A 25,380-nucleotide genomic window follows, 5' to 3' on the forward strand; every position below is an offset into this window, starting at 1 on the left:
ATTAAATGTGAGCCGTGTGGCTAGTCATAGTCTTTCATGGCTGTAGCGTGAGCAAGTTGAATTTATTATTTACCGAAGTTCATCGGTATTTCAATACTATGTAACTACAGAAAATCTAAAGAATTTAACTTCTTTTGTATCAGTTCACCTCGCCTCTATCTGATGAAATTCGTGTCACAAAAGCCCATGAAGCTCTCTGGCTGTACATATCTCCCACATATCAACGTTAACGTCACATAACGTTTGATGTATGTGTACGTGTACGCGCGTATGCAGAGTTTTTAGTCTGGAGGAAAAATCCTACTTTTGGACCAAACCAAAAATTTCAGTATGTCTAATGTTTTTCAGCGGTTTTTAGTTCATTTGAGGGTGCTGAAGCTGAATCTGCCGGGTGTACAAATGTACACCTTGAGCATTTTGAGTAATTCAAGATGGCGGCCAATATGGCGGCTGTAAAAGTGACAGGAATATTTTTGTATATTTTATCAAGATGGGTGTCAAATTATATGTTTTTTGGGTTGCAGATTCCAATAATAAAGTCAAAAATGTTATGAAATTGATACAAATCGAGATATTCAATATGGCGCCCAATATGGCGGCTGCAAAAGAAGTTTATGTTGTCATTTCTGAAACCTATTTTTGAAAAAAATATTTACTGACATGAGTAATAATAAATCATAAAACCTTAATTTTGTGCTCACAGATGGCAGCATTTTCATAGAATTTAGGAAAAATATCTCAGAAACAAAATAAGAGATACTTCCAAGTGAAATACTAGAACGATTTATGAAAGGCGAACATGTTCTGCGTCACAAACCAGGTATCTGAAATGCTATATGGTCAGACATGTTCATTGAGAATACATTTATGTGTTATGGCCATGGACCAGGAGGAATAATCGGACTTACACTAAATCTATCAGCAGTGAAGCGATGGGCTTTCAGCCTTCACACCTGCAGTCGTTTAGTAAATGACATTTATGTCATGAGAGATGCTGGACGAAATATGGAAATAACTAAGCATAAGGAAGGAATGCCATGTCGAGTAAAAGGAGATGCTGCAGACCGAATTAAGTTAAAGGAAAAGCTGTTTTATTGTATAGATCCTCTGAAGACCGATGATCACTCAGAAGCTATTGTGAATATTGTAAGTGGGAAAATTTGTTCCCAGAAAGTGAATGTTGATAATGCTGTTCAGATAGGTGAGAAGGCGTTGTGTTCTTACGAAGAAAAACTACCAACTGGTTTTCACGATCCAATCTAAACAACGCTTCGTAATGTTTCCTGCGATGACGTCAAATGAACAGCTAGTATTGGTGTCATTGACACAGAACTCTTGTACACGCGTACAATGTGTCTCACATCTACAAGAGATATTGATGCTAAAGGAGTTATTTCATATGAGCTTGCCGCTGTCCCCACATCTTTGTTTGATGAATGTGGGACTCCCAGTTTCTGCAAAAGTAAGTCAAAACTGAAACAAATATTACAGGTAGAGAAGTCTATGAGATCGTACAAGCACGAAGATGCTATCACACTTGATGGTTGTGCTGTTTTGTGAGTGATCAACTGGCCATCTAACGGAACTTTTCTTGACTTCATAAAATTGTATCGGTCATATGTGCTTGAAAAATTGAACAAATGCAACGTGTGCCTGATATTTGACTAATATAAGGATTATAGCACCAAAGGAGGAATACGAAGCGTCAGAACAGGATCAACATGTAGCAGGTATCATAAATTGTCTTTCAACACGTTCTTGCCCTCCCAACAAGTTGTGCCGAATGTTACGAAGAATAAGGTACAACTAGTACAGCTGATCTGCAAGTATCTAATGACAGAAGAGTTGCCATCATATTCCACCAAGAGCCTATTCATCACTGGACCAGAAGATGTTACAACAGAAATAACTGCTGATCAAGGAATGTCCAGATACTAAAAACACTCACGAAGAGGCTGATGTCATAATTATCACACAAGTAGTGATGGTAGCCAATCAGCTGGACAGAAATTGTACAATAAATGTAATTAGTGATAACACGGATGTACTTCTCCTCCTGATGCACCAATACCACACACAAAAACTTACTTGTAACATTTTTATGCAGGCAACTCAAAATCATAGAGGAGTTATTGACATTGGGTTGTCTGTGTCCAAACACTGTGATATTGTTTCAAACTTACTAGCACGTCATTCTCTTTCTGGCTGCGATACAGTTCCTACTCTTTATGGCATTGGAAAGCAGAAGGCAATGAAAGTACTACAAAGTGAGAAGGAGTTTCAAAAGCTAGGAAATAAGACATCACTACTTGAAGATGTGATTCAGGACGCAACTGAGTTTATAGCTTCTTGCTATAGTAGTAGGATAACTGGTCCTACAATGTCTGATGTCAGAAGAGATGTCTGGCTGAAGAAATTGTCAAAGAAGCCTGCCTTACATATCCCGAAATTGAAGAGCTTGCCACCAACTACGGAGGCATTGTCTGAAAATGTAAAAATAACTCATTTCCAGGCTTGTATTTGGAAACAAGCAGATAAACCAGACCCACCAGACATGGATCCGACACATTTTGGGTGGTATCGTGATGAGTTGAACAAAACATTGGAACCAGTTACTGTACCACCGGGAACTGTGATGGAACCGAAAGACATCTTGAAGATGGTGAGTTGCGGCTGTTCTTCTGAAAACATGTGTAAAGGACATTGTGGCTGTGTGGCAAATCATAATAGCTGCACTGACTTCTGCAATTGTGGAGCCTCTAAACGATGCCAGAATATCTTCATACGTCAAAATACTAGGAATCTAGAAGACGAAAACATGGATACTTCTTCTGACGAAGACTGACAAGTGACTGATCTGTGATATTTATTATTTTGTTGCGGAATAACATAGAAACATCGGCATTTTGTATTGTAAATTTACATATTTCGCATTAATGTGGCCAGCAACATAATTCTTGATTAAGAAAACGTTCAGGAAAAAATATAAGAGAATCTTCAAACCTAAGCTTGTGTTGTTTGTTTTCTTTAGCACACAGAAAGGAATGGTTTTGTAAATAAATATAGACAAGCCCAAAATGTGGGAAAAAATGTTCTGGAGCGCCAAACAAGGTGAGTTGCGGTGACGAAGAAAGCATCAACACCCAATCCAAAATTTCAGTGAATCAGATATTGTTCTAAGTATGTACCTAGCTCGAGGGTCGCGAATCTGAATATTCCATATTGAATATATTGATTTCTATCAATTTCATAAGGTTTTTGAAGTAACTATTGAAATCTGCAACCCAAAAAACATATAATTCGATACCCATGTCGATACAATACTCCAAAAATATTCTTGTCAATTTTACGGCCGCCATATTGGGTGCCATATTGAATACCTCGATTTGTATCAATTTCATAACATTTTTGACATTATTATTGAAATCTGCAACCCAAAAAACATATAATTTGATACCCATCTTGATAAAATATACAAAAAATATTCCTATCAATTTTACAGCCGCCATCTTGAATCACTCGAAACGCTCAAGGTGTACATTTGTACACCCGGCAGATTCAGATTCAGCACCCTCAAATTAGGTAAAAGCCACCGAGAAACATTAGACATACTGAAATTTTTAGTTTCGATAGATTTCCTCCAGACTATTTTTCGTTACGAAATAATTAGTACTTTCTTCGGTATAGTATATTTATGGCTACACAACTGATCAGTATTGCATTAAGTATTGAATTTGGGAAATTCGTAATTGTTATGAGCTGACGTTGTTTATAATTTTTCCTTGAGATTAATATTATTAAATACGATAGTATAAGTAATTCACACTTAAACATAAAGGAAAATTTATAGGTGGAAACAAAATTTGGACAGCAGACTCCGTCGCGAAAACAAATCATAAGAAGGCATTTTTAAAAATATGTATATAAGGGGTTCAAATCCTTTTCAAAGAATGAAGTATCTGACATTAGGAAGACAAAACCTGGCATTTGAGCTTTCCATTACAATTAACTGAAGTTGCATTTCAGTGCTTTCAGAAAATTACTCTCTGAAATAGCGAATGTAGGGTAAATTATATCTTACAACTTCGACTCTTTATTGTGAGACTCCAATTTTAATTAATAATATTTTATGTGAGTATTTGTTAAAGTTACAGGCAGGAAGTCTGGTACATAGGCTTTTATTGCAATTGATGAAAGATATATTTCAGCCTTTCCAAAACTTCGGCAATTTCTATAAGAGGGGCAGTGCCTATAACATTAAAATTTCCACTTTTATCTTCGTTTAAATCTTATTTTTCCCATGTGACAAACTGGCACTTCTATTTGTTCTAAAATAAGCTTCCATTTGCTTTAATAAGCATGTTGAAATAAGGACCTAACAGTCGAACTTCATTTGGGGAGCAGCAAGTCATGTGGGGGCTCGAGTCCCAATTTCTGCACTACACTAAAGGTTTATGGGTAACCGAGAATTTCCAATTTTTAAGTCTCGTTCGTAAATAGATGTAGATAAATACCCACATGAGGTCTCTACGGGGCGGTATAGACCCGTTTAGACCTTTTCCCAAGACATTCAAATACCACCAGGGGTTCGGGGATTCGAGGTATTTTTTCACGTTATTTTTTTAAATAGCATAATTGAACTCAGTATTCTGAAATAAGTTTAAAAAAAACATAATTAGAATTTTTCCTAACGTGCGTGCTTCAACTAGTGACATGATATGTTTTTTCTTTCTGGGGTGAACCATATTTGTCAATTTTTAATTCAACGCTTTATGTCCACGTGATAAATGGATTGTTTTCCTACGCGTTTGAGAATGTACCTGCACATATTACATTACCCTACTCGTAATACCAAGAGCTCTACATATTCTTTTTAGTTCTTGGAGCTGAAAGCATTAGTTTGATACCATACTCCGCAATTACATTCATGGGTACAGTATATGTGCGTAAACTTCCTAAATAAACACGTTTATTTACACTTTATAACTCATTTTTATTTTCACTATTTTGAATAGCTTATAATTACTAGCATAACATCAGGAGGTAAAAATTTATTTTTCGCTTTATGTACAAACACACATACACACACACACACACACACACACACACACACACACACACACACACACACACACACACACACCTGTTTGTGTACACTACAAGAGGGGCTATGCAAGCTGTGTCATAGGAAAACCGAGTATGCACTCATATCTCCTTTATTAATAAAGCTATTTTCCTGATAGGCTCCCAAAAGTTGCGTCAACGATAAAGCCACATTCACAGAGCCACCAGAATGCAGTATCTCGACCTCGACTGAGTACGTACAAGTGAGCACCCAAACCAACTGGGCATTTGCAAAACGAGTAAATGTAACAAATGAAGATACTAACAAACAAACAAAGATATCGTGTGTAAAATGTGTAAAATTCGAGTTTAGTGAGTAAATGTGAGCAATGCAATTAGAGCAATTGCTTTAAACACTAGTTAACTTTGTAGAAAATGAAACACATGGATTATTGCTGTTGAGTTTCTTGGGTCCTCCAATTTCTTTCCACATTTTCCTTTCCACCAATTTTTTCATAATCATTCACTCTCATTAATCACCCGTCTGTTATAAGCTATAGAGGATAACTAGAAATTTCATTTGATTTCAAATGGAAAAATGCATTAATTCAATCCGCGGAGAAGTTAGTTTGTGATAGGCAACATCGTTTCCATGGGTTTTCTCGGGAATTCTTCCATTTCCTTCAACATTTTCAATCCACTAATTATTCTATCGTAATTATCATAATTATTCTATTGTCTTAATCATCACCTCCCATAACCTAACGAGCATATTCGTGGGACGTTAACTGTAATATTTAATTTTATTTTGATAAGAATAGACTATAGTACGGTTATATTTGTTTGTTTGTTCGATGAAGGTAGTGTTTCTTTCCAGCACCAAGAGTGTATGAGACGGAGACTTATAGGTTAAGGTGGAATTCGAACCACTATAATAGTTCAGATTTTATTAATGCTTCCATGACACCATGTGACCATGTGGCAAGTGCTACCTACAAGGGCAGCGGGAGAACAATATTATATGCCTACAAGAAACACGAAACAACATACACTATTCATAACAAGTGGGATACACGGGTTCGATTCCCGGCGGGAACTCATGTGGTTCGGATTCCATGTTAATCAGTTGGTTCCGTCTCATATAGTCTCGCTGCTGAAAGGGACGTTAAGCTCAAAATCAACTTAACTATTCGTACCATCGTATTTAGTATTTTTGTTATAACGTAGAAAATGAAGTACTAAAGGGCAAGAATACTGCAAAACAAGATAAAACAAGAATATAAAACACTAAAAAGAAAAATGAAGTAAGTTTAAAATTGATAAGGGAGGGATTTTAAAAGGTTAAGACATTATCATGTTACTTGCATTAACACTTAGCACCAACAAGCAAATATAATATTATACTATTGAACTAATATACTATTAGTTCATATACTATGACTAATATACAATTGAATGTCATAATCTTGTGTCACTTAAAATTTCTGTTTCTCTGGAATATTATAAGATATTTGTCTAATCAAATCAATTTATCTATTTTACTGTTTTAGCCCTAGTAACTATGAAACAAATCACAGCTTATGCTAATATGCAATGTTTTCAATTTTAATGCAAAAGGTTAACAATAATCAGTGTCTTCACTTTTTTGATAACTTGTTTTTTTATGCGTCTGTCTTCATATATTTTCAGTTTTTCTTACAGATATTTTTCTACTTCGATCTCTCCATGAAACCCATACATCAAGTGTTATTTTAATAAGAGAATAGCGAAACGATTGGAATCCAAAATTAGTGACCAACAAAACTTGATTCGTGGCTTCTACATGTGCACCATTATCTTGGTTTTCTGTCTTACCGGCATGCTTCAAAGGCTCACTGCCCTTACGAAGTATTGCGTAACTCAAATGCTACACAATGCTTCAAATAAGCATTATATATCTACCTATGAGATTTCGTAGTTCACTTTCTCAACTTTAGGGAAAAAACCCGATTGCAACATTCTATTCAATAATAATAATAATAATAATAATAATAATAATAATAATAATAATAATAATAATAATAATAATGTGTAACTGTTACTGCTCGACTACTGACATTTGCGCTAGCCACTTGCTTACTTATACTTTCAGTTGAGTTGATTATGAGTTTAACATCCCTTTCAGCAGCGAAGCATTACGAGACGGGACCTGCTGAATAACGTGGAATCCGAATCAGAACCTCCAAGAAAATCCACAAGAGATCAAATACTGGACTTCACAATTTGCAGAAAGCGTAGGTACTGTGGTTCTACCTATTTTAAACTTCCAAAAAGCGAGTAGGGCCAACCCTCGTCCAGGAGTCAAATATCAAGCAATTCCAATGACAGAACAAAGCCTATAAATAGTCACTCAATTACGCAGACGAACAGTGTTAGTGGAAACCGGATTTCCATCTGGTCTTTCGAATATTTACATCCTGATGTTCAATTAATACCACATAAAACAGCGGTTAAAGGGATATGGAATAAAATTGTTACCTTGAAATATGTAGCAATCGTATCATTCAAAGTTGGGAAACGACATTCTCTCTTTACTTTCGTACAAGGAAGAAATCATGTATTCCCGTTATTTTTCTTTTAGACTTGCTTAAACACTTATGTTACAAAGACTCGAGACAAGAAACGAGTTAACAAAGATTCGTATATATCTAAAAATCATAAGAAGCCAACATTAGCAGAAAAGAAACAGGAAGACATTGTATCACAACACACGACTCATATACTTAGACTCATATACTTAGACAAAGGCAACAAGTTTGCTCTTTTATCGACAAACGCATTACGTTAGTTCCACCTTTCCACGCATTTATTTCGGTGATAGCAAAACGACAGATTAATGATTCTGCATCTTTCTTCGTATCGTTTCTCCACGTCTTCCTTGACAAATACATACCATAGAGAAATGGTTAGACTTAAACAACATGACGTAATTTCCAATACAAATAGTTATCCTGTAACTTTAAGGGAAAATACGCCACTAGTGGATCTTGTGGTATTTCAGGATTAATCTTCTCCAACAATGGAAGTGAGTTCTACAGAAGAAAATAAAAATTATACAGGAGGATGTTGACAATTCTTTGAAGTATAAATATTTTTTTTGAAAATTGATGTTTTTGATATTAATCCTAATTTAGACCAGTCGCAGAAAGAGGGCATTCACGAGTTATTATACAAATATAAAAATGCTTTTGTACACTCCGGATGGCATTGGACATTATAGGGGCTACAATCACAAAATAAGAATCTCTAAATCGGGTATATAATGCGTGTTCGAGATCAGGCAGATAAACAAATTAAAGAGCTCATTATTCCTTGAATTATACGACTCACACGTTATTAGCTTCGCCTCCCAACGAATTATTATCAAGAAACCAAATGCGAAAGCATTTAGAATTGTTTTGAAATTATAGCAGTGCAAAACATACATGAAATACCTGTGGGTGACATTCAGGTCAACTGAGCATAAGTTAAACACTTTGAAAGGCAAAAAATGCGTAACGATCTTAGACCTCTCCTCAAGATACCACCAAATCTTCCTCCATCCGAAAAGCTGCAGATATATGAATTTCGAGGTCAATCACACAATAAAATCTTACCAAATTCTCATATGCGTGATGGGTTATAAAACTATCACACAAGCTCTCTTAATTGCAACGAGGATAATTTTACATTCATTAACGAATAAGATCTTTTGCCTATGACATCGTGCTAGGAGGCTACAATTTTCAATAATAGCTATCGGGATTTTATTTTAAAAATTAAGAAATTTTTGTGCTTCACCTAAGTCAAATTTATTTTACTCAAAGTTGAATGTTTTCGGATATTTAGTATCATTCTATAAAATATCTGCAAGAAAGCCAAAAATACAGAACACAAGATTACACCAAAAGAGAATTTTGCAAAATTTTACGTCTTATGTTCATACTTGCTGGTACATATAAAGGATTTTGCCATGAAAATAGAACCTTTTTAACAAATGTTTCCAGAACAATATTTGTATTTTTCAAATAATCTTGTGGATTCTGTTCCTGGTGTGGGGACTGTAAGGTTCCGTATTTCAGGTGTAAGCCACTACTATAAAGCATGCTTCATTAACGAGCACGAGTTTTCCGTTCAAAACAATAGCCAACAGACGGTGGAGGGAGGATACCAGAAAGACACGGTGTTGGTTCCGAAGGAAATCGAAGATGGTCAACCCTCTTCTCACGAAATTCATCTTCAGAGGGCACTCATAAAAGAAGAACTTAAGTCGACAGAATAAGTTCTAGTGCTGATCGATAAACTTCCTAAACTATTCCTGAGATCATTTTGTGTTACGGAGATTTCCTTAAGTCTAACTTCTCAAGTCGTAATAGGCAAAGGGGTATTCCTATAACTACCTGGCCCGGAGGCTGCAATAAGCCGAAAGATACAACTACACTATCTCCTGAAACTACGATGAGAAACAAAGATATCCTTATAATCACCACCCTAGGCCACTGTGGGATAAATTGTATCTTTTAATCTTAAGCTACTTACCACCATCGAGTTTGGTAGAAGCAAAAGCATTAAAGCTAATCCGCGTGGTGTTGCTACTGTCGTTGCAATCATAACACCAATCTGAGAATAAGCTAGCGATTATTTATTTCAAACTAATTTTCAGCTTTAAGCTTGTTTAGAGGAATATTGAGACGTGTGTCGCATGGATATTGCTCTCAATAGATTTGCGTGCACCGGAATATATTCAATGAACCCTCAGATTTTTACAGACCTGACTATATGTCCGCAAACTTGATTCGTGTTGCAATATGATACAGTAGGCCTACGTGTGCAGACTCACAATGTTCAGCTTTATTAGGGATTGAGGAAATGGGTGATACTTCCTGTTTGTCGTCTGCAGCGAATCCATGTTCTCCACGTATGACCGAGAAATCAGAATCTTGTCGTGAATCAACTAGTAAAGAGCTCCCCATTAGTGAACAGTTATCATCATTGTCGGGAAATCGCAAGAGATGTTCAGCGTCAGGCACCAGATGAACTGGATAGGACGCGATACCATATAAGAGACAAATAGAAATAAAAAGTGACTTCAGCAAACGAAGTAGCAACGTAAGGTTACATGAAGCTAATGAACCACCACACGGACAACGAGAAAATATTAACAGAATACCACCACTAAATACGTAATTTGTGGTGAAATCTCAAGTTGATCTCGCGTAGAGATATTCCCGCTATGCCACTGGATATAGAAGCATCACCATTTGATTTTACACATACGATTTGGTCATTCAGTTTTTGTCTGAAGTGTCTACGTGCACTACGAACAGAGAAAAATGCCTCTGCCGCGTGGACTGATAGTAGTAATTCAACTTTAAATAACAGACGTAAATCCCAAACCGCAGAATTTTACGAAAAGCGTTTCCCGTTAAAGTTGTTTCTGTTGCAATAGTACTTCCAAAGAAATCGAAATTGATACCAATTTCCATTTAAAATCTTGGAGTTTACCCCCGTGGATGCATTACTGCTACGCCACGTGATGCAGAAGCATCACCATTTGATTCTTCACATACGATTTGGTCACTCAGTTTCTTTTTTCTTTGAAGTGTCTGCGTGCACTACGAACAGAGAAAAATGCCTGAGATGGGTGACCTGATAGTGGAAATTCAACAACAAATAACGTAAGTAGGTCCCAAACGCAGAATATGGCGAAAAGTGTTTCCTGTAAAATTTGTTTCTTTATCAGTAATACTTCCAAAGAAGTCGAAATTGATACCACCTTCCATTAAAAATTTTGGAGTTGATCCCGTTGGTGTATTTCCGCTACGCCACTGGATATGGAAGTATCACCATTTCATTCTGCACATACGATTTGGTCATTCAGTTTTTGTTTGAAGTGTCTACGTGCACTACGAAAAGAAAAATTAGATTACCGAGTGATATAATAGTAGCAATTCAACCAAGAACAGACTTAGATCCCAAATCGTAGAATTTAACGAAAAATGTTTCCCGTAAAAAGTTATTTCTTTTTCAATATTACTTCTAAAGAAATCGAAATTGATACCAGTTTCCATTAAAAAATTTGGAGTGAGCCCCGTTGGTGTATTCCCGCCACGCCATTGGATATGAAAGTATCACCGTTTGATTTTTCGTGTACCACTTGGTCATCCACTTTTTGTTACCAGTGTCTACGTGCACTACAAGCTGAGAAAAATGCTTAAGACTGGTGGTCTCATACACCCAATATTATATTCCTCTCCCCCTTCCTACATTGCGCCGTCAAACTTAAATTATAAAAGTCCTCCCAGGTCCAAACTTCATCCATGTGGAAAATTTGAATGAGATCGCTTCGGTGGTTCGAAAGTAATGAAGTTTAACTAGCTTATATTCACACGCTTCGCTGGGTGAAATGAAATTTTCAATGCACAATTCCGAATCTCAGGTGTTCAGTATCGTGAAATGTGCTGTTTTCGTTTTAATGGCATCGAATTAAATGCCATCGGAAAGATCATTGATCATCTCGGCGACCCCGGAAATCATGTATTCGACACTAATATTAATCGTTTTCGATCATTTTATATTCTCCCCCTGTCCCAAGCTACGGGGTTGAGTTTGGTTTTAAATGGAATCGGAAGTGTCATTCTTCATCTCAATGACCTTAAAAACTACTCATGAGACACTTACATCGGAAAATTTTGACCATTTTATATATATATCTAACGCTCCTCTTCTTCCATGTAACGCAGCACGGCATCGGATGTGTCACCGGTCACCTCAGCGACCCCGGAAACTATGGAATCGACACTAATATGGGTTATTTTTATCCGTTATATATATTTTCCTCTTCCCCTTTCCCAAGATGCGCGGCTGAATTTGGATTTAAACAGCATAAGAAGTGTAACTGTTCATCTCGGCGATCCCAAAAACTATACACTCGACTCTAATGTCGGTCATTTTCGATCATTATATCAGTTTCCTTTATGTTGCGGCCCATGTCATCGAAAGGTTAACCGTTAATCTCAGCAACCCCAACAAATGTGGATTCAGCACTAATAACCGTCATTTTCGATCATTTTTTAACCTCTTCCTCCTTCTCCGCCAAGCTGAAGGTTTGAATTTTAATGTAAACGGGATCGAAAATAACACTGTTCCTCTAAGCGCTCCAGAAAACTATAAATTTGACACTGATATTGGCCATTTTCGATCATTTTTTATATATCTTTTTGTCCCCCTCCTTCAACTTGTGGAGCTGACTGGATTTAAACCGGATCGGAAATGTTACTCTTCATCTTAATGATTCCGAAAACGATGGATTAGACACTAATATTGGTCATCATCAATCATTATTATATATAGCTCCTTCTCCCTCTCAACCGTGCTGCGGCACACGGCATTAAAATTGTCACTGTTAATCTTACCTAATCCTAAAACTATGGATTCGACTCTAATATTAGTCATTTCCGATAATTTTTAATGTTTATTCCCCTCCCCTACGTTCTATCGTCCCCTTCCGCACCTATCAGGGCTGAACATGGATTGAAACAGCATTCAAAGTGTCACTGTTTCTCTTATCGACCCCGAAAACTATGGAGTCAACACTAATATTGGTCATTTTGATAATTTTTAAATTTCTCCCCTCCTCCTCCCCTGCGTTGCATCGTCAAAGTGAGTAGCCTAAGTAATCCCTGCCCCAAAACACATTTATGTTGAAAATTTGAGTTTGGTCGGGGCCACAAAGGTAGTCATTTTTATTGTTTTACATATATCCCCCTCCCCCTCCCCTATGCTGGCTCGTCATAGTGAAACGATAAAAAACGCCCAAGACCCGACCCTCATACATGTTGAATATTTGATCAAGATTGGTTCAGTGGTTCAAAAGTTGTTAGTTTTATTAATTTTTATTCATACGTCTCCTCCTCTCCCCCTCCCATAGGACCACCCGTTAAAGTGAAATTACAAAAATGTTTCCAAATCTGAACCTCATGTATGTTGAAAGTTTGATTGAGATCGGTCAGGTGGTTCAAGAGTGATGAAGTCACAAGTCAGCCATTTTTATTTTTATTTTTTATATATATATCTCCCCTCTCCCCCTTTCCTATGCTGCCTCGTTATAGTGAAACGGTAAAAGACACTCAAACAGAACCGTCATAATTGTTGAAAATTTCCGTTCCCCTCCCACTCCCCTAGGATCTACCGTTTAAGTGAAATTATAAAAATGTTTCTAGATCCGAACCTCATGTATGATGAAAATTTGATTCAGATCGGTCGGATAGTTCAAGATTTATTAAGTTACAAAAATAGTCACTTTCAGTCTTATATAAATTGATTTTTATATATCTCCCTCTCCTTCTCCACTCTTACGTTGCTCCGCCCAATTTAAATCATAGAAACGATTAATGTTCTATGTTCAAAATTTGATCAAGATCGGTTGAGTGGTTCTGGAGTTATTTGGTTTTATTTTTTATCACCAGTCCCCCTCCCCCCTCACTTTTAGCATCAAAGTGAGTAGCCTAAAACCAGCCCAGCCTCGAACCTCATCCATGTTGCAAATTCGATCGACATCGGTCTGGCGGTTCAGCAGATTTAGTCACAAACATAGTGATTATCAATTATATATATATATAGATTTATTTTTATATATTGTAAAGATTTCTCGGGTAGAGCAAATGAAATGTACACGGGATTTGGACTTTTCCCTTCACCCTTTTATTACAAAAGTTTTATGTACACAAATAATAAGAAATTCCACTAATATCAGGTAAGATTAGATGGGAGCCCGGTGACCAAGCATCGTGGGTTTTGAGGTGAGGTACTCTCGGTGACCAAGTGTCGTGAGAGGGGTGTAGATTAGGTATCTCTCTCTCGGTGACCGTGCGTCGTGAGAAAGAGGAAAGGAACCCGGTGACCAAGCGTCGTGGGAGGGGTTTTAGGTGTTGTGACCAATCCGTGAAGATTGATGTTGGTCGAGGTGTGCAGGTCCTTTTTATTCTGTCTTGTCGGCTTCCATCGTGGGTACTCGTCCTTCCGACTGATGGCGATGGTGATCGACTCCTCTTCGGGAACGTCGTCTGTTTGTTTGTGTTTATTATCAACACATGTAGTTCACACGTGGTTATTGCCTGGTACGGCAACGTGGGGATCCTTACACCCCCGGGGCGTAGAAAAAAAATAAGCCACTGGATTATTTTTTCGTGTTTGTGCCAGCATCTGGAGTCCGCATATTGGGCACAGTAGACACTGGAAAACACTATAACACTGAAACACAGAAGCAAAGTTAAAAGCACTGGTCACTGATATCACTGTTTGAGATATTATCACATAAGTTTTAAAGTTGAAGTTGAGCAGACAGTTTGTCCTCTTAAGCTAAGCAGGATCCGTAGATTACGTCATTTCCCTCAAAGGAGATGCTGTCGAAGCTCTGGTGATTACAGTTAATAGTTATAACTACGTCACTGACGGTAATGTCCGTAGTATATGTTATGAAGTTCGCACGTCATATGGTGCTATTATATAAAAGTTTCTAATATTGGTCTAGTTCAGGCTAGTACTAGTTAATAGATGACAGAACGTACTTAGAGAATGGCTAAAGTCATTACATTGATAATTGTAGTCACGGCGGAAAAAAGGTTGCCAATCAAAAGTCTTGATTTTCTGAACGCTCTGTATATGTAGGTTAGTGTGTTAGTGACAGTTATATGATACGCAGCAGAGGAGCGAAGATAAAAATGTTATAGCTGGCCTTGTGAAGTTCGTTCGCTCGAAGTCGAAAGAAAATGCTGGCTTGCAATTTTGTACTGAAGGAAATTGTATGTATGTATGCTTATTTATATGACAGAATGCAGGTTGGTTAGGAATTATAAGAGTGAAAAAAAGACAAGGGATCGCTGGCGATTCGAATACTAAGGTGGGTACTAGATTTGGTCACTTCAAATAGTTAGCTGTATCATATGCTGTATCTTGTTTTCTTCTATTCCATGTTTTATTTCTTTGTTGTTGTTTTTTTTTCTTCTTTGCCGCTGAAACATGAAGAGTGCGCTTCGCATGTCGCTCGTTTATATTTGCTGGGAGGATGATGATCTTGGTTTTCTCTCTTCTTATCTTCTCTTTCCTTCTTCCTAACTGGTGCGTTCGTCATCATTATCATTATATATGTATTCTTCTGCTGCATGAAATGGCTTAATCCTGTCAATGGAAATATTCTGTTCTCTCTCCCTGAAATTATGGGGCATGCGAACTCGATAGAGATTATTGTTTAGTTTTGAGATTATTGTAGCCGGTCCGCAGTATCTATCGGTCCATTGTGATGACTCTCCAATTCTTCGAAAGGGAAAGTAAATGAGTACTTTATCTCCAGTGTGAAAAGTTTGTTGTTTACGTCTTCTATCAAAGTACTTCTTTTGTTGTTCGTGAGCCTTCAGTAAGTTATGCCGTGTCTTTTCTCGAAGTTTTACGAGTTGGTCCCGTTCAAGCTGTAGCTGAGGGATAATCCTTAGTTTGCAATCGCTGATGGTCCTGGGTTCGTATCCAAACATGAGGAAGAAGCTGGATTTCTTCGTTCCTAATTGAGCGAAACTATTTAAACCAAAAGTAATATGAGGCAATAATTTTGGCCATGTTTCGTGATTTCGTTGGAGGAAAAATTTTAAGGAATTCTGCAGTGTTTTGTTCATAACTTCGACTAATCCTATGTCTTGATGGTTGAAAGCAGGGCAAAACTTAAATTCAAAGTTGTATATCTCTGCTAGTTTTTGAAGTTTCTTCGCTCTGTGCACAGGATGTCTGTCCAGATGAAGGAAACGAAAGGCGCCGAATTTCAGAATGATTTCTTCCAATAAGAATTGTTCAATTGTATCTGCTGTAATCCCATTAACAGCCTTTGTCACTATATAGCGTGTACTTGTTTCGATGGCGACTAAAACATATTTTGGTTTTCCTTCTTCGTGCGGATAGGGACCTAAGCCGTCAAACATCCATCGTTCTCCTATATGGCCTATCGGGTGATGCAGAAGTTCACCTTGTTGTTTTCTGGGTAGTTTTTTCAGGAGTTGGCACTCTCTACAGTTCTTGATTCTGAATGCCAAGTATGATTTCATGTTTGGCATGTAATATTTGTTAAGGACAGTCTTATATGTCTTAGAAAACCTAAAATGGGGAGCTGACGGGTCTTTATGAATAGACTCGAACCAATGTCCTGCCAAGCTTTTCGGGATGCACAAAAGATGAAGTAGCCCAAGTTCTGGATGTTTTTGTGTTCGATACAATATGTTGTCTTTTAATTGGAAATATTTGGCTGCTCTCGTGGTGGAACTTTTTGCCGGTTCTCCCCCTTCTAAAACTGTTATAATATCAGCATATGCGTCATCCTTACGCTGTTCTTCTCGTAAGTTCTTCAAAGATCCTGAGTATTCTATTTGGAGAATGGGTTCCTCTAATGAATTAGATCTGTATGCATGTAGATCTTCGATTGCCTGATGTGGGTCCATGGGTTCTGAAATATCACTGCTATTCTGCTCTAAGCGGCTAATGATATCAGCCGGATGTTTCTTTCCTTCGATGTGACAGATATCGAAATTATAGTCAGCTAAGAAAAGTCTATAGCGTGTGTATTTCCCTACCCTGTCCGGGTGACTACGTAAAGAGGTTAGACATTTTGCGTCTGTAAACAATTTAAATTTACGATTGAGTAAGAAATATCTAAATTTGCGTAAAGCATATATAATAGCATACAGTTCTTTTTGCCATACTGAGCTCTTGATCTCAGTTTTTGTGAGACGTCTACTACAATAGGAAACGATTCTTTCTTCGTTAGTTTTGGGATCAAAACAAGCTAATAGCCCTCCGATCTGGTGAGAGGATGCATCCGTGTACAGCCTTATCTCTAGCTTTTCGTCGAAATGATAGAGAGAAGGGGCATTCAAAATGTCTTCTTTCAATTTTTCAAATAATTCGTCATGTTTTTCTGTCCATTTAAATTTGGCATTTTTAGTAAGAAGTTGCTGGAAAGGTTCTATCTTGGTCGTGAAGTCCTTGATATGACTTCGTAAATAAGAGCATAGGCCAATAAAGCTCTTAAGTATGCGTTTGGTCGTTGGCTTTTTAAAATTCTTGATCTTTTTTGCGATTTTTGGTGAGATGCTTATCTTCTCTCCGGATACAAGGAATCCTAGTACTGGGAGTTCTGTATATAACAAGTGCGTCTTCTTGGGGTTGGCTCGGAAGTCGTGTTTCCTTAATTTTTGAAATAAAAGCTCCAAATCTGAAAGTTGTTGTTCCCATGTATAAGAACCGATGACGATGTCATCTGCGAAATTGGTTATGCGTTTAGGTAAGCCGTCTAGTAGCATTTTTATTACTATAGTCAAAGATTGAGAAGAGGAACAATGACCCATTACGCATCTAAGGAATTTATAACTTTTGCGTGTATGATTTACCTCGAAAGTCATATATTTAGTGCTTTTTGGATGCAATTTTATTTGAAAATACGACTAGGAAATGTCCAAACTTGAAATCAGGTTTTTCCCTTTTAAAACCTGTAAAACGTCCTCTGTATTTTGAAATGGTATGCTTAGGTATTTCGTATAAACATTGCATGCCTGGAGGTTCAACACAAGCCTGAAATCTGAACTGTTTGGCTTTTTAATTGCAATTAAAGGTGAGGAGAAATTACTAGTCTGCGTCTCCGTTATGATTTTTGCATCTAACAGCTGTTGTATCTGCTTATCAATTTGATCTCTTATCCCTAATGGAATTGGTGGGGAACGGTGATGGAATGACGCACTTTTATCTATACGAATTTTGTGTTCATATCCTCTAAAATAGCCTATATCCTCTGGGCTGTATGAAAACACATCCCTGTATTTATACAATAAATTGGTCACAGCTATTCGCTGGTATTCTGGTAAATCTGGATTTATGTCAAAAAGTTTAATGTTAAAAGATTTAGCAGTTTGCCTTAATCTTTCCTTTATCTCTTCTTGAGTACGAAATTGATGCGCTTTCTTTTCGTCTTCTTCTATTGTAAATGAAAATTCTTCCACGCCCTCCTCTGTATACGCCACTGGTGTACCTTTATTTAATGTTATTATTCGTAACGTGGGATTGGAAATGAGTAATGTGAGGTCGTTACTCGGTACTCTCATGGTCATTGCCTGTAAGCCGTATCGGTCTAATAATGATTGCAATGGAGTAATGTAAAATGCAGCGTCATGAATTGTTTCTTTTTGAATCGATACAGGGAAGTAGAAATGTGATTTCGCTGGAATCGTAACTTTATTTGCTGTGATGACGTTTGCATTCCTTTGCTAGTGCAATGAGTGCATAGTGTCTCGTGACATTTCTTCCGATTCTTGTTTTTCTATTGGAAACGTAGGTTTCTTAGGTTTTCTGTATAATGATATAGATTTATTCTCCAAGTCTATTTGAGAGAAAAGTCTTGTGAGAATGTCATTCCCAAAAATTGGATTGAAGTCAGCATCTATGATGCGGAAGTAATGTGAAAAAGTGGTGTTGCCAATTTTAAATTTAATTAAAGCTATTTCTTTTTAAAGTTAGAACTTTGTTGGCAATGCCCTTGATACGAGTTTGAAATGGTATTAGCGTACATTTTGGGGGTACGTCCCGTCTTGACCATAGACTAAGACTAGAACCAGTGTCTATTATAGCTGGTAGACTGTTTGTATTCACATGAATATTGAGTAACAGTTTATTATTTTCTATTCCCAATCTAACATGTTCACGATGTTCATTATTGGTCGTCTGGGTGAAAAAATTGGCGTCCGTGTCCTTAAGAGTTTCCGCTGTTGCCTGCTCTTCTTGATTGCCATCACACTTAAATTCTGGTGGTTTCTGTGTGGCCCGCGCCGACTTTTCGGAAATGGCCCGCGAGGCTTGACTTTGGCCTGCGAGCCCATCTAGGCGTTTCCCTGGTTGGAATTTTTTGGATTATTCCAACAGGTAGATGCTCCTTGGTTCTTCTTGTAACAAATTGAGCAGACTGATATTTTGTCGCCCTTTACAAAATTATTCCTTTTTCTACCACCGTTGTTTCCTTTATTGCTATTTTTCGCATCCGCTTTTCGTCCATTGTTACGCCTATAATTAGATTTCATGGCGTTCTGTGCAACCATTAACGATAACTCGGCCATTTGATTTGCTAATTTGGTAAGGTCCGTGTGAGGAGGTTGTGAGGGCGGGTTTTGACTTCGGTGGGGGTGCGGATTCGAAACTTCAGGTACAGAGGAAGTTGACTGAGGAGGGAAGATATTCTGCGATGGAGGTGCAGAAGATAACGATTGCGAATAACTAGGAGCAGGTTGAGTGTGATGCACAGTAGAAGTTGGCTGTTGTGCATAGGTTGGCATGTATGAATTAGAATTTGTTTGGCTATAATGGTCGTACAAAGGGAGTGGTGAGGGGCGGTTAGGTTGGCCGATTAAAGAATGAATTGCCTGTGACAATTCTACATAATTCCTCTTTTGCATGAGATCTTGAGCTTTTTCCAGTTCGTGGAGTCGTTCCTGCAGCCGCTGGATTGTTGGAAAGGATTCTAACGCTATCTTTTGCAGCAAATTTCGTTGTAGTCCTAACGAAAGAAAATGAATTTTCTGTTCCTCTGAAGCCTCTGGCATCAGCTGTCTAATAGCCCTCAATTTCCTTAACAAATATGAATCGACTGATTCATTTTCGTTTTGTTGAATTTGAAAAATTTCTAATTCCGCCTTATACGCTGGTATATTTGGGCGGGACAGAGAAATTAATTTGGTTTTCAGCTGTTCGTAATTTAGTGTGTCGTATTCATTCAGATTTTGCAATTGTAAGACAAAGTCAAGAGCTACGTCCTGTAGATACATAGGAAGAATTTCTTTCTTCTTTTCGGGGGTCCAAGCCTGAAGTAAAGCCAAATGATCAAACAGCATGAAAAACCGATCGGGATCGTCAGTACTGTGACCAGAATATCTAGTTAAGTGAGGAATATTAAGAGGTATGCGGGAGCCTGATTCTGCCATATTGTTATCGCCTTCTTTATATGTATTTTTCCCAGATCTAGTTGTCGGCATAAATACCTGTCAGCCTGTAACAAATCAATCTACCGTTAAGAGTAATGAGAGTATTTATGAGAATAAGGATACTATCTTTTATATGATCCTGCCTTTAGTAACACTTACACTGTATGTTAAAAGTTTTTAAGTCCGTGATAAAAAGAGCGCCCCGTAGGAAAGTCCTTTTAGTGTCTGCAAATAGACGCCGACGCATCTACCATGTAAAGATTTCTCGGGTAGAGCAAATGAAATGTACACGGGATTTGGACTTTTCCCTTCACCCTTTTATTACAAAAGTTTTATGTACACAAATAATAAGAAATTCCACTAATATCAGGTAAGATTAGATGGGAGCCCGGTGACCAAGCGTCGTGGGCTTTGAGGTGAGGTACTCTCGGTGACCAAGCGTCGTGAGAGGGGTGTAGATTAGGTATATCTCTCTCGGTGACCGTGCGTCGTGAGAAAGAGGAAAGGAACCCTGTGACCAAGCGTCGTGGGTATAAGGATAGGTACCTCTCGGTGACCAAGCGTCGTGAGAGGGGTTTTAAGTGTTGTGACCAATCCGTGAAGATTGATGTTGGTCGAGGTGTGCAGGTCCTTTTTATTCTGTCTTGTCGGCTTCCATCGTGGGTACTCGTCCTTCCGACTGATGGCGATGGTGATCGACTCCTCTTCGGGAACGTCGTCTGTTTGTTTGTGTTTATTATCAACACATGTAGTTCACACGTGGTTATTGCCTGGTACGGCAACGTGGGGATCCTTACAATATACACACCTCCCTCCCCTCTCACTCCCCTCAGTTCTAATAAAAACATTTTAGGCATAGGGTTAGTTTTACGTAATATTCATATCCGAGTTCTTACTGTGAATAATTCCTGTTATAGTTACTAATTTTCTTTAACGTTTCAACAAATATTTGATTGGCAACAATGGTGAACGCAGCCGCTGAGAGTTTGAATTGCTCTAGTTCCTGCTTGGAATACACACGAAGATGGCTCTGCGTCGGAATACACACCGACCGAGAAACGAAATTTTTCAATCGGAACACACACTATACACACACAACCGGCTGTATCCGTATAAACGAGCGGAGTAAAAGAACTCACGGGAGGACTCCTGCACGCGATAAAAGTGAAAAGCATTTCGAGCAACCACTAAATCTGCTCGCTTTGGAAAAATTGCTCACAGTGCTGCTGTGTAGACCGATCGAACTACAAAGATTGTGTGTGTGTGTGTGTTCCCGTATTCATATCCTTGTTGGTACCAATCCTTGTTGCATATGGTTTACCACCTTACGATTTGGCCCGGAAAAATTGTTGGGACTTTTTCCGGTGCCAAATATTTTTAAGCCTACAGGGTCTTCGTGGCGATCCCCCGGGCGTCCTTACCGATTTTCGGGAAGGTCCCAATAATTCTAGAAAAATGTGAGAATCTATGTAAACCGTGTGTATGCTCTGCCGAATGAGCTGCCTCCTGGTGGTCTCACACTTTAACTAATAAATGCCGTTCAAATATGACGCACACCACATCTATTGGCACTGCCCTGCTTACGGGATGGATAAACGTAAGGGGAGTGGAAAGGGGAGGTGAGTCGTGCGGGGGAATAAACACACAAGTAAATTTGCACAGTACTTGTTGGTACCGATACAACCTTGAAATTTTCGTTTGCGCAGTCCCGTCAACTACCAGTAGCCTACCTGTCACATGACAATTAAAGAGCAGAAAGTAGGTTGAAATCAGGGGAGGCGTTGCTCACAAGTGGAAAAACGTATATGCATATATTCACAACTCGTCCTTGCAGAAACGATGGGAATAGAAGCAAAGATTGTGATAAATGAATTGAAGAGAGGCTAGCGTAAAACATATACACAGCCATGTGCTTATCGGGAAACAATTATTGTTTCTATCTGCGTACGTAGTTCGGCTTTCTGTTGCTCCAGATAAAAAGTTCTGGGACCGATTAATCCATTTGAACAAGAGCAAAAACAAATGTATGCTTAGAGGTACACTAGAATAGTCTAAGATTGAAGATTCACAAGCATATTTGCAAATCACAGATTCATACATATCTGAATAAAATATGTTCCAATTCACACACACTATCTTATTTCCTACTTCAAATAAAACCCGTTAGTTTACACATAATAATAAACTATATATTCATTTTAACCTTTAACATATAAAAAAATCACAATCGTAGTTTATCAATATGTAGTATACATATTCATTAAATTAATTCAAACATGTGGAGTCGGAAACACGTAAGATGCCTGGATTGGCAAACGACAGGATGAGACCGCAGCCCGTGATTGTTAGTGGGGGTGATAGAGCTAACTCGTTATTGTGTGATGCTCAGTAGAATGGTAGTGTGCTTATATCGAGTAAGTGGTCATAAATTAAAATAAGTTAACTCTAATTTCCAGAGGCCAAATTATTAATGTTCGGCTATGTGATGTAAGCCTGCTCACATAGCCTGAAAGTGGTAATTGGGCTCAGTGTTGCGCGATGAACATTTAGGTGACGGTCAAAGTGATGAAATTCTACAAAATTACGGGGAAACCACATTCTCGAAGAGGACCAATGGTTAAAAGAAAATCCTCGGTGACCGGTCCCACCTACAGCTGTGCAATATTTCGATATATCGATCGATAGATATTTTTAAATATCAAAAATTTATAAGATCGGTGTTTTTTAATATTTCGATATTTTAATATTTTTCAATATTTCTTTATTTTTCATTATTACCATATTACGATTTGTCGATTCTTTTGATAATTCAATATGTTCATATTTCGCAGTATTTCGATATTTTCTATTTAACCTCTTCAATCCCAGTTATTAATCAGCAATAATAGAAAAAGGAAATTTTATATTTTTAAATTGAAGTGGTATAAAACATACAAATGACGTTTTGTAAGAAGACAGTACCGAGGTATGTTTATTTTTATAGCCCGAAGATTGATAATCGAAAAAATAAAGAAAACCTGTGCATTTCAGCATATTCATTACCTACTGGACTATGTATATTATAGTTGTTTAACTATCAAAATACGAGCACATTATGTCAAAGGTGTCTACCAAAAGCGGCTCCTAAGGTAAATTATGACAGTAAAAACTAAAGTGGTAATGCTTCAAACAAACGTAAAATTTTCTCGGTTTCTGACTGTTGAGAACAAAAATAAGAACAGTAAACCACATTTCTTCTTTCAGTTTGATGCAACAAAACTTAACTTTTAGGGACATGACTTCTCTCGAGCCGAATCTGGTGTCTACATGGTAATATTTATTATTATTATTATGTCCCTTGTTTCTCTTTCTGTATTTCCTTTCTGTTTTACTTTGCATGCATATCATCAGGACAGTTTCTATTTTCCTGAACACACAAAAACCTTTCGATTAGCGTACTTGAAATCTTTTCATTGCGAAAACTCAAACTTACTCCATCGTCGGTAGTTTTTGCAGTTTTCCATTTCTTTCTTTACATTTCTGCATCACATTCATCAGTTTCTTCAGGTCCTTACGTAAGAGTTGTTGGTTGGTTTAGGGCTTAGCATCTAGCACAGCACCGAGGCTATAGGAAACGTGAAATACAGTTTAATGAGGAATCCTGACAACATGAGCTCCCAACAGAAGTCGAACCCGGGTTTCACGCACTTAAGGCACGGATGCTAACCATGTAGCCACTAGGGAATATGAAAACGGAAATCCAGTAAGTCTTTCTAAGAGTATCCGAAATTAAAATTGTATTTTCTATGTTCTATCAACGAATTCACTAAATACACTTCCACCCAATGCCCATATACCCAATGCCCATATACCCAATGCCCATATATACAAATATTTGTTCTTCCAGATCTACAAATGCTTAACTATTTAACACATGGACCTGGAAACATGTCATATATCTGGATTACCAAGGACCACGCTTCCACCGCAGATCTGAGCTGATGGCAGTGGCGTGTTATGGCCAACTCCGCACTGCGTGAGTTGTAGTAGAGCTGAGCAGACAGTGATAGTGTAAAATGAATGCTCTATCTAGTTTTTAAGGAAGGAAAACTGTTGCTCCGTCAAGTTCTGCAAGCGCGGTAAAACTTTCAGGTCTTCTAGGTGTGCCGCAAAGGACAGTGTCCAAAATGATTACAACCTACAAAACTGACGGCAAACCCTCATAATCGAAGTGAAACAGGTAGGTGGAAGAAACCGCCAGGCATTGCGGCGTTTGTCACTCAGAGTCCTCGTGTGACTGCGGCGCAAATAATGGAGAAATATAAGTAGCATCTTCCTCAACCGGCGTCGACAATCACAGTCTGCCAAGTTACATGACATGAATATGACCTGGCACAGATGGCCTTCATAATGGACCATGACGCTTTAGCACAATGTCAACAATGAAACATGTCGACGGCTCTGTGCCGTTATAGGCTCAAGTATCCTGCTCTCAGTAGGTTCTGTGTTGATCCATACAGGCTGATGCATATGAGTGCCCGTAATTGTGTCGTCAATTTTGACAATCATCTACTTTCTTGTCCTGTTGTCTGTGTTAGGAAACAGAAAAACACTCAGAAAATCCATGGAATACAAAAGCTTCCCCTCACTTGTAATACGGGTGGGCAATGCAAAAGCTCACCCCACCTAGCATCCTGCAGACAGAGCAAAATGACATTAAACCGCTATTACAAATCTTCACGTGAAAACTAAGAGAAAATGAATAATTTCTTTGAGACCTTGTACCAAAATTAATACCTAAGTATTCCGATTCTCGACTATCAACGAGGGTCATGATTTTTTAAAAACGATTTGCTCACAGCTGAGAAATCTAGAAACGAAGAAAAATGTTATTTTATAGAAAAAATCTATTAAGTAAAAGATAGCAACAGTCTAATTAACATTTGAAGAGTCCAGGAAAAATGGGGGGATGTCCACTTTTGGACGAAATTTACAAAATATAGATAAAATATATCAATAATGGGGAAAAGGTTTACGGTTATCTTCCTATAACGGTTAAAAAATTATTCAAAATATAAGAAGTAACTTTACTTACAGTGGAAGAAAGGGGCATTCATTTTACTCTTATTTTTTGCCTCTTTTGTCAATATTATTCAACGGTTTATGTTCCAGATTTGATTGGTGATACATCTAAATATAGCTTCAACAATCTATTTCTTTAAAAATTAGTAAAACAAAATATCTCCAAACATCCATAATCTTGAGCTCTTCCGTGACTCTTGCAGTGGTCAAAATAAAGATTATACTTTATTCTGAT

This window comes from Thermobia domestica, chromosome 4 (assembly GCF_964235325.1).
Source record: "Thermobia domestica chromosome 4, izTheDome1.hap1.1, whole genome shotgun sequence".
NCBI lineage: Eukaryota > Metazoa > Arthropoda > Insecta > Zygentoma > Lepismatidae > Thermobia > Thermobia domestica.